The sequence below is a fragment of the Alexandromys fortis genome, unplaced genomic scaffold (genome assembly GCF_014885135.2).
Source record: "Alexandromys fortis isolate MF-2015 unplaced genomic scaffold, M_Fortis_MF-2015_v1.1 scaffold_6, whole genome shotgun sequence".
Taxonomy (NCBI): domain Eukaryota; kingdom Metazoa; phylum Chordata; class Mammalia; order Rodentia; family Cricetidae; genus Alexandromys; species Alexandromys fortis.
Genome location: NW_026067902.1, coordinates 14,297,730 through 14,312,643, shown reverse-complemented (window position 1 = coordinate 14,312,643; position 14,914 = coordinate 14,297,730). Strand labels below are relative to the sequence as shown.

Below are 14,914 nucleotides of genomic sequence, written 5' to 3'. Positions count from 1 at the left end.
CATTTGGGGCGGGTGACAGGGAAGGCAGCAGAGAGTCTCTTCACATTTCCTTTGCAAAGTCAATAACGTGTTGGTTGTGAAAAGTGTAAATGTTTTGTAGTCCAAGTAAATCCACGTTTGAGACGCAAGAAACACATAAAAATCACGGCGCTGTCTCTTAGGAAGGAGCGCTTTTACTGCGGACCGTAAAAGCCACTCAGCTCCTCCCGTCCTTTGAAAATGACATATCAAACTGCCGTCCGCAGTTTTCTGCGGAAATCGTGAATTCCACTAAGTCCATTTTATAAATCTGCGTTTTATAATCAAGGAAAACTGATGGCAAAATGCACACCATTTCTGGGACATTTTTGTTAAAGGGAAAAATAATTGGCAGGATCGCTGAGTAGACCTTATTTAGCAATCCCAGGGGGGTTGGAAGTCATTGGTAGAAGAAGCTAACAAAATCCACCAGGCTTATTGGCTCAGTTGACCATCACACCCAAGAGGAAAGAGTTTTTTGTTGATTTTTTTTTTAATGGAGAAAAGTCATTTGTGGCTTAAATATGTGGCTGACTGCTAATAGATGAAACCAATTACCCAAGAAATTAAAATGAATAGACGGCTAGGCTTCACCGCGTGGGTTACTGTAATAGCCTGCTTGCTACTGGGGCTCCTGCACCAACGATGCCACCCCCTGAGGAAGACTCTCAAGTGCTGAGGGAAATGGATAACTCATAATTTCTTGTCCTGGAAATGACTCCTAGAGGACTCTCTAGCTCCCCGAGACGGTAGCTGATAATGAACTTTAGCTTCCCTTGTATCTGTCCCTCTCCTCGAATCAACCTGTCTGAAGTCTATTTTCTTTCTCTGGACCACTTTCAAGAGAAGTTTTCAACCATTAGCTTGGCCATAAAAATCAATCTGATGTGCTCTTCTAAGAGCCTAAAACATTTGACTGAGAATATTGAAGCTAATGTTTAAATCATACAAACATTCCCCTGGTCAAGTAATTAAAGAACAGTCTCGGGAGCCTAAGTAATTAGCTTCAGATGCACACAACTTTGACTTGCAATGTATGAAAGTATTGAATTCACTCAAGCTTTTATAATTGACATCAACTTCATATGTCAACGCAAAGACTGAACGGAAGGAGACTTTTCAAGGCTTGCAGGAAGGCTCTGGCAAATCTCTAAGTTGGGAACTTGAGGAATGGGAGCTACTAAATTTATTTTAAAAATTTAAACATAATGTCTAACTATGTAAACTTATTTAGAATTCAGGTATTATATAATGATCATTTCCCAGTTGTATTCAAATCATCAAGTCACAAGACGTGCTGTTAAAACTTGGAGGGTAGGGGACAGGGGAGGGTCTCTGACTCACAGGATGAGGGGTGGGTGGGTCTCTGGCTCTCAGATAATGGGGACAAGGAATGAGAAGGAGGGGCTGGCCTCTGACTCAGAGGCTAGGAGGCAGGTAATGGGAGAGAAAAGGGCTTTTACTCAGAGGGTGGGAGGCTAGGCAATGAAGGAACGGAGGTGGCCTTTGTGATCAGATTGGACATAGTAGTTTCTTCAGGAAATAGCACATCCTAGCATCTTTTGGCATCCGTAGTATAGATTAGTGTATAAGGGCTCTGCACCAAAGAAACGAACCCCAACTCCACATGAGTCACCGTTACTTGAACGACATATTTTAATCCAATACTTATTCCGCGGGATACACACTGGAAAATAGCACAAGTTTGTTCCATCAGCTCACCAATAAGGAAAGCCGAAAAGGTTGAACTGCTTACCCAAGATGACATAAGTCCCAAGTCGGATGGCGGAAAATCCTGGCTCCCAACAACAGTAAGTGGACTGCTAAAGTCATCCTGAAATTATACACATTTTACACAGTGAAACCAATAATCTTAGTCATGAAATGAATGTGAAATCCAATGTACCTATCCACAGCTTCCTAATGACTGTTCTGCGTAGAAGTCTATACACTGAGATGTAGAGATCTCAGGTCTGATTAATTCGGGTGCACGCTGTCTTATTTTTTTTTAAATAAAGTTTCAATTTATAAAAAGAAATCTAAGCTAAAGAAACTGAGGGATGTTTAGGCAGTGATCTTTTTGGTTTCAAAAGCACTTGGTAATTAGTGGGCACTTCAGTTAGAGGCCTAGTCCACATGTAGACACAACACGTCACCACCGTGACTGGAGCTAACGTCCCTTTCATTCCTCTCCTTATCTACACTGCGACTCCCACAGACAGTGGTTTGTGGGTTTTGTTGTTGTTGTTGTTGTTTTCTGAAGAGAAGGCTCAAACGTCATCAAGCGTGATTGGCAGACAGAAGCCTCCATCACCCGGCGGGCGGCCGCTTGGCGCTCTTTTTTTCCTTTCCTTCACTCCTCTCATTATACAATAGCTCTCGCTGTGGGACCCTCAGGAAAACCCCTGTCTGGGTCTGAGCCCCTCTGACTTCACTACGGAACCATTTTCCCCTCCCCGTCAGAAGCAGATGGAATTAACAGGCTGTGACAATTGTCTGTTGTTCTAAGTGAGCTACACCACGGTCTCTAAGCCTCATTCCCAGAAGATAGATGACAGAATGCAAGGCGAAATGAGAATTTGTAATGTCTGCACGCCTGGCTTATTAAAAGTCCCTCTGTTTAGAAACCATGCCAGTGTGACTTTTCTGTTCTGTTATGTAATATAAGAAGGCTGTTCCTCAGTGTCTCTGAAGAAACGAGAGAATTGGGACAGTGTCACAGAGGACTGGCGGGGTTCTCCCTTGAAGAAGCACAAGAGAAATCAGGCGCTCTCCTTCCTTGGAAAAGGAGTTTCTTTGGCCTAGGAGTGCCTGCTTTAGGGCAGGCACCCAGGAGCCTCTGCCTACTCCCTAGAGAACGCAGAAAGCAGAGACTTAAAATAATCAAATAATCCACCCATCCCGGAGCATATGGCGCTCACTGGTGTCACCCACACACTTGTTAGAGAAACAGGTTCTCGGGCTGCTCCCAATGTGCTGAGTCAGAATCCGTGTTTTAACAAGACCTCAGGTGACACCTGTGTACTTTCAAGTCTGAGAAGCAGTGTCTACCCAATTAAAACCTACCCAGAGGAAGGAAAGGGGTGGGGGGAGTCTCCGTGGGCAAGAGAGCCCAGAGAAACACCAGAACAAAGACAGTCTTGAAGGCTATTGTGTGGCGTGCAGGAGATGGAGGAAGGCTGCCCAGGCAGCGTGATAATGCTATCCTGTAACTTTCTAATTGTCTCCTCTTTTCAGGTGTTTTGAGGTTGGTTCGGTGCTGGGGATGGAACCCAGGGCCTTGGGCATGTCGAGCACACAGTCTATCCAGTAGGCTTCACGTTTTGTTTCCAATTGTTCTGGATTTCTGGTGTGACGCTGCCTTTCCACTCTACCATGAAGCAGCCCAGCTTTGAAACAGGCGCCAGATGATTAAGCTTGGGGAACTTAATTGAATTAATTGAAAGACTGGATGAGATCTGCTGGTTATGCAAGAGAAGAATGGGACTGGGAGCGTGTGTGTCTTCTCCTCGCTCTTCCCAGTTCACGGGGTATGGGATCTTTGGTTCTTATATGCATTAGTTTATCTAGAAAAGCTAAGAAGAGACAAATTTGGGTCCTTGACTTCTCAGGGTTTAAACAGCAGTAATAGCTCCAGTGAGGTCCTTTAGGGTTTGCAGCCCCGTGACTGATGGTAGGGGAAGGCAGGACCCGGATGGAAATCAGGATCCCAGTTTCCTCCTCTGACTTTCGAGTACTGAGCAAGCATGTGGATGCTGAAGTCTGGAAACATCGCGTAGCATCACGTACCCTTTCCGCCGCCCTGTCAGCTTCAGCTGGCTCCATCTCACACAGCCGCTCCCTCTGCCCTGGCTCCTAGGCACACAAAATGACCCAGTAACTTCAAGCATGTTTTCTTACAAATGTCACTCAGGCTAGACCTTTCAAAGTGCCTCAGGAGAGGGCATGGTTCTGAGCGGATGCCAAATGCATTTTTTGGCAGCAGCTGGAGAAATCCTGCCTTATCCACTCCAGCAGGACTCTGAGGCAGAGGATGACACTCACTCTGGGGTTTGTTTACTTAATTATAAAATAGCTTATGTTATGGCTATCCCAGTAGGTCTGATTTCAAGTTTTGAAACTAAATATAAAAGATCTCCTAACTATCTAATGTGCAGCCACGGGAATCATCATACTCCAAATCTAGTTTCCTTCTAGCGATGCTGAAGGGGTCTTCTTTGCACAGATAGACAAGTATTTGGCATACAATCACAAACCAACCTGGCAGTTCAACTCCTAGAATGTGCCCAAGAAAAAGTACACAATGCGTGGTGATTTTGATGAGAAATACCCTTAGAACACTGGGTCCCCAGATGGTGGCTCTTTTCGGGGAGGTTAGGGAAGCATCAGGAGTTTAAGACTTGCTGGAGGATATATGTCACTGGGGTCAGCCTTTGAGGGTACATAGCTTTCCCCCAGTCCTATGAACCCCCCACCCACTAGTGTTGGGGTGAGAATGTGATTAGCCAGCTTCCAGTTCCTGCCACCATGTCTGCCAGCTGCACTGGTTAGATTTTTGTCATCTGAACACAAGTTAGAGTCACCTGGGTAGAGGGACCGTCAACTGAGAAAATGCCCCCCTCAGATTGGCCTTTAGGCTTGTCTGTGGATACTTTCTTCACTGATGATTGATGTGGATCCAGCCCTCTGTGGGCGGCACCACCCCTAGGCGAGTGGTCCTAGGATGATCTAAGAAAACAGACTGAACAAGCTGCATTAGAGGCAAGAGAGCAAGAGAATGGAAAGGGGCTGGGCATATCCTTTCATAAGACACGCGTTTCCCTACTGAGCCTATAGGGTCTCAGGAGAGGCGGGAGATCTTGGTAGTGGGAGCATGTGGCAGAGAGTTCTTACCTCCTGGTGGCTAGGGAGTATAAAGGAAGAGTCCATGGGGTGTTGTATCTCCAAGGTATGCCTTCAGTAACTTCCAGTTAGGCCCTGCCTTCTTCCTTCTATGAGATCATCAAAGGTAAGACATTGACGGGATCAAAGCCCTCCCACAACAGTCGCTTTCCCCAGGACCCTGCCTCACTGGGAAGCGGGACTTCAACACATGAGCATTTTACAGGAGACCTCATATCCAAGCCACAACACACATGATCAGATAGAACTTTTCCTATGAATGTTCATTATTCATAGTAGCCCCACACTGAAAATACATGAGTAGATCCATAAAATGTGTTGTGTCTTAGCCCGCTTTGTGCTGCTCTGACAGGATATGTGAGGCTGTGGGATTTCAAATGAAAAGAAATGATTCTAAAAGTGGGACGTTAGGGACCAGAAATCAGCATCAGTGATGTTTTCTTGATGTGGGAGTGTCATATATCAATCTGTTGATTTCATTGGTTAATTAAATCAAGAAACTGCTTGCCCTGATAGGTTAAAACATAGGTGGGAGGAGTAAACAGGAGGAAGTGAGGTAAGACTTTTCAGGCAGACTCTGCTCTGCTCCCGGACAGACCCGACAGCTCTGCTCTCTGGAGCAGAGACGCCATGCTCAGCTCTGCCAGATAGACACGATAGCTCTGCGCTCTGAGGCAGACGCATGAAGCTCAAACCCAGGATGGACGGAGGCTAGAATCTTCCTGGTAAGCGCACCCTGGGGTGCTTACACACATTACTAGAAATGGGCTAGTCCAGGTGCGAGAATTAGCCTGTAAGGGCTAGAGTTCATGGGCCAAGCAGTTCTTAAATGAATACAGTTTGTGTGTTGTTATTTCGGGCATGAGCTAGCAAGCGGCCGGGGTGTTGGGGACGCAGCCCCGCCACCCCTTATTTCAACATTTTCTAGCTGCATTAGAGGCAAGAGAGCAAGAAAATGGAAAGGAGATGGGCATATCCTTTCATAAGACATGCGTTCCCCTACTGAGCCCACCTTATGATAGTGACACTGACCTGTTCATGAAGGCAGAGTCCACACTGTCTGGTTGCTTCTCATACGGCTCGATCCCCAACGCTGTTAGGTCAGGACGTCAGTTTCTAGCATATAATCTTGGAAAGACTCACTTAATTAGCAGTGTGGTCTGTCCACAGAATGGAATGTTATTGTTCATGATGAGGAGCTATGCACTGACACCAGCTATGACAAGGATGAGCCTCAGGGTTTGATAAGCTGGACACAAGAGGACAGAACATGGGGTAGTGCTTGCCCATGGTAGGGACTGGGGTGACATGGGTTAGTGGTTTTCCAGCAGTGGGGACTGGGGTTACGTGGGTTAGTAATTTCCCATGGTGGGGACCAGGTTGACATGGGTTAGAGTTTGCCAGTGGTGGGGACCGGGTTGACATGGGTTAGGGTTTGCCAGTGGTGGGGACTGTAGTGGAGTGGGGAAGGGGGATTGGAGGGAGACTGCCTATGTGCCTGAGACTTCTTCCCGGACACTGAAAATGTCCTACAGTGGACTGTGGTGATGGCTATATGATAGGGTACAATTCCACAGACATACTGAAAAGACACCCAGTGGCGTAGTTTAAAGAGGCAATTTTGTGGTATGTGAATTATATCCTAATAAATGTGCTTTTAAAAGAGGCTGGCAATGAAATGGTATAGTGTGAGTTTGAGATGGGAGTCTACTGCAGGGGGCTGCACAACTCCTGCCTACAACAAGCTGTATGGGGGGGCTGTCTTATGACCCTCACTTTCTATCACCCAGCACAGAGCATAGAGATGCTTCACAGCAACCAAATCCCAGAAGTGGTACTCTCAGGTAACACCTCCTCCGTGACTGAGGAAGGGACTTCTGACAAGGGCCTTGTTTTTTGTTGTTGTGTCTCTAGATGAGTCCCTCAGCTGCTTGGTGGTTCATTAAGTTGCTTCACTCAACTGGCAACAGCAGAAACCATCTTAGCAGAAATGTGTTCATTCTCTTCGACTCTGACTCCTGGAGAAGATGTTGCCCCCCATGTAAACTAACCCTGCCTGGTGAGCTACATCCCACCAGACTGGGGAAGAGGGCAGCTAGGAAATAGAGATCTTATGCTCTCTGGGGGTTGCAGAGAAAACTGAAAGCAGAGCCATTTGTTTATAAGTTATTAATCACCAAATCAAATGACAGCAGAGAAAGCAAAAGGGGGTTTAACAATGAGTCACCGTGTGACCACACAAGTGGCAGCTGTAAAGTTAGCCCCTCTTAGATAGGACACAAAGACAGAAGATGGAGGAGGGAGAGAGAGAGAGAGAGAGAGAGAGAGAGAGAGAGAGAGAGAGAGAGAAATTTTCTCATGCACTTGAGAGGAATTTCATGACCTTTATTAGATATGCTATTTCTTGTTAATAAAAACTACTTGGAGAGAGTGTTATTTCTAGGGAGTGCCTGGAGGTAATAGCTTAAAATATAATCTGGTTTTAAAGAGCTCCCCCAGCATTTCATTAAAACAGTCCATTTCACAGGACTTCCATTCATAAATTATTTTTTTACCACCTAACATAATTGTGAAAGAGACAAAATTGTAGCATCTATTTTATCTGCAAGGAAATCTTCATGCAGGACTGTCTTAGTTTGGATTACTATTTCCTTAATGAAACACCGTGGCCAAAAGCAGCTTGGGTAGGAAAGGGCTTGTTTGTCTTATGCTTCCAGACCACTGTTCACCGCTGAAGGAAGTCAGGACAGGAGCCCAAACTCAAAAGTCAGGGCAGGAACCTGGAAGCAGAAGCTGATGCAGAGGCCATGGAAGGGTACTGCTTGATCAATCTGCTTTCTTATAGAACCAGGACCACAAGTCCAGGGACAACACCACCCATAGTAGGCTGGACCCTCCCACATCAATTAAGAAAATTGCCCTACAAGCTTGCCTGTAGCCCAATCGTATGGAGGCGTTTTCTCAATCAGGGTTCTCTCCTCTCAGATGACTCTAGCCTGTGGCAAACTGGGGTAAAATTAGCCAGCACAAAGACATTTTAGGGGAACTCCAAAATCAAAGGCCGAGGTGATGGAAGAGACATTGACAGTGTAGTACCCCAGATCTTCCTACAGCAAGGCACTGTGTCTCCAGCAGCAGTGGGGGACAACTCTTCTAACTCTTTTTTTTAGTTGTTTTTATTGAGCTATATATTTTTCTCTGCTCCCCTCCCCTCCTCTTCCCTCCCCTTCTCCCCTCTCCCATGGTCCCCATGCTCTCAATTCACTCAGGAGGTCTTGTCTTTTTCTCCTTCCCATGTAGATTAGATCCATGCATGTCTCTCTTAGGGTCCTTTTGTTGTTTAGGTTCTCTGGGATTAACTGATATTAGTGACATGGAGCCATGTCGATGTGACAAGGGCTCACGGATACCAGACATGAGTAAAACACTACGTGGTTCCAGCTTGGCATGCTGGCCTCTGCATGCTTTATAGTAATAGAACTTCACCATTTCACCCAATATTCTTGCTCATACTTATCACTTATATACTGAGATGTAAGCGTATGAGTGTGGGGTGGTATGGGTGGATGTATGTGGGTATGGGTGTGGGTGGAAATGTTTAGCTGTGTGTATGAGTGTGGGGGTGTGGGTACAGGGGGTATGTGTGTGCATTATATATATGGGTGGCTGTGAAGGGGTACGAGTAGGTATGAATGGGTGTGGGTATGCCTTGATAGGGTGCAAACATGGATTAGTCAACTAGTAGTATTTCAGTGTTTAGAGGGATATTTTATCTGGTCATTATATGAACCTAAATTATCCCCCAACTCCGGAGAAGCACCATGGGATGACAGTGATGGATGTGTGCTGGCGAGGCTGGGCTTGAACTCCAGCCATACTGCCTGCTAGCTCTGATCTAGAGAGAGCCCATTACTCTGTGACTTATTTATTGCCTTCTTAAATGGAGATCACAGCTGCAGTTACCACTGGACTGTTATAAAGTCAAGTAAGTATCTATCTGAAAAGACCTGCAAAAGAGCAGTATTAATTCCACTACTAATGACTTACAGAAAATAAGAATTTTTTCTTTGGTCCTGAACATGAGAAGCATATACTCCACCACTAAGTTATACCCTCTGCTCCCACCTCCCCCCCCAAATCAAATATTAGCACCACAGGTAATTGTTCACTAACTTGATCGATTTGTGCATAGGATTTCCTGATATATGGCTAAGCTGTGTTTAAGCAAAGGGCAGAATTAATGGCAGAGAAACGGAGTTACAGAAGCCCCTTCTTGGGCCATGAGGACTGAGTGAAACTCCTGGATGTACCCAAAGAACTCTGCTGTCACAGAGATACTTCATATGCTATGTTTGGCAGTGAATAGACCCTAGATAGGTGTCCAGCAGCAGAGCGGAGGATAAGGAAATGTGGTATGCAGAGGCACTGGATGTTTTTTAGTCATAAAGAATAAAGTTGTGTTGTTTACGGGAAATGGGTGCAACAGGAGATAATAATGTTAAGTGAACTAAACCAGCCTCAGAACTACAAATATCATGTTTTCACTCATCTGTAGCTCTTAGACTTTAGATTTTATGTAGATGTGTAAAACTGAGCTCGTGTGTGTGTGTGACAGAGAGAGGGCGAAGGGGGGGGAGAACAAAACTGTCTGGGGGAGGGCTATGGGATTGGATGTGCTGGAATTACATCGCACGCTTCTCTAAGGTCCCCACGTAACACAGCAGCATGTCCAATGGGTGTGCATGATGCAAAACAAATGTCAAATGTTAAAAAATAAGATTTCAAAACCTTGGTAAAGAACAATGCTGAGCCCTTTCTGAACACATCCAAAGAACTGCCTTCTTGGCCATGCTCCAGACGACAGCTGACTTCTAAGGAAGGCCACTTCTAAGCTGGCCACTGAAAGACAGCAAACCTTAAAACACCAGAGCCCTGTGCAAAGACACCATCAACTAACAAAGCTCTCTAAAGTGGGATCCCAGCAACTGACTGTGTCAGGTGTACAGTCTTCATCCCAGAGAAGAATTATAACCAGGAGTAAGAAAGAGGTATAAGTCCCTGTGCCCAGAGTCCTGGCAATAGCAGGATTCTACCCGGAAAAGACAGAGCAGGACAAGAGGTAAACCGTACCTCAGATAAATCCAATCTACACATCACTCCAGGTCCAGGCTATGAGACCCAGTAAAGAGAATACAGGCAGTGACTTTCTGTGTCTGGTGCATAGTAGGAACTCCGAAGTCCTTGCTAATGAGTAGGTGGATAACAGAAGTCTTGTCAATATTCTGAATCTATGCAGGACTGTCTGACGTCTCGAGGCTCTGTTGTACAAGAGAACAATCGGTGTATTCAGGTAATAATTTACATAATGCTGTCTGAAAAATGCCTTTGAGGATTTTTGAGCATCTTCGAACAAAATCCTCTTTTCCGTGAATACTGTATCATCATCTGAACGCTGCAACCCAAGCCTAAGCTGGAGGAGGAGGAACAGAGCCCTTCGTGAGGCGCATCTGAGACACAACATGAATGTTTAAGTTTAGTTCCCCAAATTGCTTACACAGTTTGCCTACATGTTGCATGACTGCTTGGGTAAAGACGACACCCCCACCACAAAAGGAAGACAATGCTAAGCACAGCCAACAACTTCACAGTGACAGAAATGAAAATTGACAGCAGCCTCCGGAGAGCTTTGTGAACTGACACATCCAAACCGCCTGCTGGCCGGCAACAGCTGTGGGGCTGAGAGCCAAGTGTGGGGTGCTTTGCCGCCCCCACTTTAGCAAGCTGCTTCTCAAAAGTAGTGTGTGCGAAAACTGCGTGTGCCCAAGTCCTCACCTCCAAGAGCTGGGCCTGCGGTCATGGAGAATAACTTTCAAAAAAAGCTAGATACATTCTGCAGTATCATCAATTTTTGCTCCACCCTCAGATCTAGGAGCAAACATTTGGAGTTCAAAAAAGTGATAGATGTAAGAAACACACACACACACACACACACAATGGTTTCATAGACCGTTGTCAAACTAGCTGGACATTCATCAGTCCAAAGGTGAGAAACAATACTGACTTCTGCTCTCCTAGTGAAAGATTTGAGTTTGTTTGTTTTGTTTTTACTTTGTCAATTGTATAATGAATTCACATGGGAATAAACCAAGGGTTTGAGGCGAAATATGTTCCAGCTGGATTATCACTTGCTGGGGGCCACAATTACAGTGCTAATGGTTTCTATTTCTTTTGTTTGTTTGTTTGTGTTTTGAGACAGGATTTCTCTGTATTTTGACTGTCCTAGAACTTGCTCTGTAGACCAGGCTGGCTTCAAACTCACAGAGACCTGCCTGTCTCTGCCTCCTGAGTACTAGGAATAAAGGCGTGCGCCACCACCGCTTGGCGGTTTCTGTTTTCTTTTCACCTCCCCAAAATATAGAATTATTAACATGCTCCATTGTTCCAAGAAGGAAGAGCTTTGAGTTATCCAGGGCATCTTCTTCACCCATGTTGAGATTTATTAGAAATACCAAAGTGCAACCAGTGATTCACGAGTCCCCCACACTGTTGTTATATATGTCTTTTAATTTAGCTTGGTTCCAGGATAGTAGTTTAGAATTGTTCTTTTCCAGCAGAGTAACGAGGTATCCTAACGCAGGACTCTAGCGTCTCCCAGGAAATGACTAAGCAATTGACAAATGGAAAGACCTCTGGCTATATGTGTGTGTGTGAGTGTGTGTGTGTGTGTGCGTGTGTGTGAGTATTAGTTAATATAGTTACTAAATGTCTAGTCATTAGGAGGGGCAAAATGAAATCTCTGTGTTTTAACTCCCTAAGCATATCCATAGTACATAAGCAAACCCAGAGTACATAAGCATCGTGTCCAGAGCTCATGGCAAATACTAAACACCCACACGAGCAAGGCAAAGTAGACAGGTTCTGCTACGGAACAAATGACAGAAACAAAAAGTCTACCGAGTTTGTTTAGCAGTAGGCTAGAATGCTGAAGAGCATCCAATTTCTATGCCCAAGGTAAAGACAGCTAGAATTACCTCAGTTTCCCCTAAGAAAGTCCCCTCCAAAATAAGACTCCACTTTTCAGCACCTTTGTCATAACAACTTTAGTGCCTGTTCATCGGTGGCATCAGACTTGGCCTGAGCTGGTGGCAGGGACGTCCCTTTCCTATACAGTCCACAGAAAACACGCACCACGAGCTTGTAACACAATCTGAAGATGACAATTGGCCTGTTGCTCTCTCCTTCCCTTCCTACTTTATAGTTTATGGATTCTCTCTGTAAATAACATGAGTCAGTATGGCCTCCTACAGAAATAAACATGGAGGCTACCATAGCACAATCTTACAGAAGTGTTTTGATTTAAAAAATAAAATAACACCGTGAGTGAATTTCCAAGCAGACAGTATTTAGACTTGTATTCTGGAGGCAATATCTGTCTGGATTACTTGTAGCAGAAGCTGCATAACCTGTTTGGGAGAGAAGGGGATTAGGAAATTGCTCCAATTTGTTTTTTTAAGCATGGTGCACTGATGTCATCTAATATCTTGGCTAGAGAACCTTTTGCTGCACAGAACTGAAATATATTCAAATATGTTGGTGCAGGAAGGCGGTTCTACTGACAAAGACCCTCAGCTACAGACACAGTAATGCAGAGTCAGGCACGGGGGGGGGGGGGCAATTCTGTGGCTCTTAACAGACTCCGCCGAATTCTTTTCCTTCTCGGCCCTTCTTTTCCTTCTCGGCCCTTCGTTTTTTCAGGGTGAGAGTTTTCTCTGCATCCCCACATCCTCAGCTGCATTTTGCTTGGCTCTCAAATTGTATCCTTCTCAACTCATTGTAGTTTTTTCTCCTAAATAACTAAGAATTGAGACATTTGTAGCAATTTGACCTGGTCCCACAATGCAAATGTGTGTGTGTGTGTGTGTGTGTGTGTGTGTGTTGCCTTGTTCGGTAGCATAGAGACAAGCGGGGAGGCTCTTACAGTCGGTTGGTGAGCCAAGTGTGATGAACATCCTTTGTCACAGGACTGTGCTATGACAGGTGGAGGCTTAGGGTTAACTAGTTATTGTACCCTCCAATCATATAAGAGTCAGGCTTCATTTTGATCACCAAAAGAAAGCTTAAATGTAATTATAACTTTGGGGTTATGTTTCTGAAACTGGCTGCCGAATCATGCTGAAAATGAGTTTGGAAAATACATTATGTTTTAATTTTGGATAGAAGTTAATGTTCTAAGGCTCAGGATCACTGCTCTAAGAGAGCTGCCCCCTTTCCCATTCTGTCTACATAGTTGTTTTCTCCTGTAACTGTGTTCGGAGACAAAGCACAGAAGTTCATGCTGGTGTCATGAACGTGCATCCGGCTCTCATCAAGCCCACATAGTTTGGATCTATCAGTCAACAAGACAGAAGCTCACTTGTTACATTGCAAATTCTAAATATTGATAAGCATGCTGTATAATCAACGCAGGTGGACTCTGTGGCGAATCTATTAAAGCTAACTTTTGGTTCAGCTTTGACTGCAGAACAGCTAAGTTCTTTGTCAACTGAGTCTCTCTATTTACCTAGCAGGAGCATTCAATGCATGTTGCCCATCTGTTTATTAAATTGTCCTCCTTTTGCCTGAATTATGTTCTCCTTATTTTTACTCAAACTGATGTCATATCCATTGGAGTGAATAATACAAACTTAGGTGTTGTGGTTAGTACATACTTTTTCTGTTTGAATTTGTGGTTTGTTTTAATTATGTCTTGAAAATAAGGATCTTTGACAGCTGAAGAACAGCGCTGTGGCCACCCCCATAAGGGCTGTGAAATGTACTGTCCTACTTCACTTTTTCCAAGACTGAATTCCAGATGTCCAGGCACAAACCCGCTTAGCCCATTTAGGACCCAAGTTCAGTATGACATCAAATAATTCTGATGAAATGGGGAAGACACAGGGCTTTACTTTACTTTACTTGTCTGGGCTTAGAGGTCAATGCCATCCTCATCTGCATTATGAAGCTCACACCCTCTTCTTAATTTACCATGATGAGATAAAGTTATCAACAGCCTGTCCACCAATGTCAAACCATGTTTTTTAGTTAGGGTTTCTATTGCACCAAAGAGACACCATGACCACAGCAACTCCTAAAAAAGAAAACATCGTAATTGGGGCTTCCTTACAGTTCAGAGGTTTAATCCATTACCATCATGGCGGGAAACATGGTGACAAGCACCAGAGGTGTAGCTGAGAGTTCTACATCTGGGCTGACCAGCAGGCAGCAGGAAGAGTGAGACACTGTATTGGCTTGAGCACCTCAAAGCTCAAAGCCAACCCTTAGTGACAGACACACTTTATCCAACAAGACCACACCTTCTCCAGCAAGGCCACACCTCCTAATAGTGTCATTCCCTGTGGGCCTATGATTCCTGTAGCCTGGCTGTCCTTGGTTTGAGTAGTGGGACTCGTCAACAAACAGCTTTGCCAGGGGGTAAAGACAAGAGAGAAGCGAAGACAGAGCAGGGAAGTGGAAGATGATGAGGACAGAGCAGATGTCTAAGAAACACACGCACAGTCCCCACGCCTCTGTCAGACTAAAGGGTGACGTGGGACAAATGAGAAAGGACAAGGACAGAGCTCAGGAAATGAGTTCTTCATTTAGGGACACTGGACAGAATTCCTGTTATATACTGTGACCTATGCTACATTTTGCATTTAATGTTTGAAAATATCTTTCCTCCCCTTGGAGAAAGTTCAAAGTTCATAATCTCAGACTAAAAAAAAAAAAAAAAGTAAAGTTTGGTGAATACATGGGACTCTGGGGAAGGCTTGTCACTGCCAGGCCTTCAGCTGTAGAAAGCTGCTGGACAGTGGTCATGTCCTCCTTGGGATATTGCACCTGATAAGTCAGGCAAAATTAGAAAGACCCCCGTCATGTTGTCCCAGACGCCGAGTATCCAGAACTCTCTCTAGAACAGCCTGTTGTATTGACATAGGTCCTTATGGCTTTGATC

General features: G+C 44.8%; 1 long non-coding RNA gene across 2 annotated transcripts in view; it reads right to left on the bottom strand.

The window, feature by feature from the left end:
• Positions 1-14,914, bottom strand: part of LOC126496773 (uncharacterized) — a 71,445-nt gene that overhangs the window by 11,856 nt on the left and 44,675 nt on the right. Inside the window, exons 2-4 of one of the 2 annotated variants that reach the window (XR_007590423.1) lie at positions 5,953-6,048; positions 4,912-5,009; positions 1,775-3,873 (exon numbers count right to left, since the gene is read on the bottom strand). This is a non-coding gene — a long non-coding RNA (uncharacterized lncRNA). Of the gene's footprint in view, positions 1-1,774; positions 3,874-4,911; positions 5,010-5,952; positions 7,198-14,914 lie in introns of those variants that run through there. The other variant, XR_007590422.1, reaches the window with a different exon arrangement.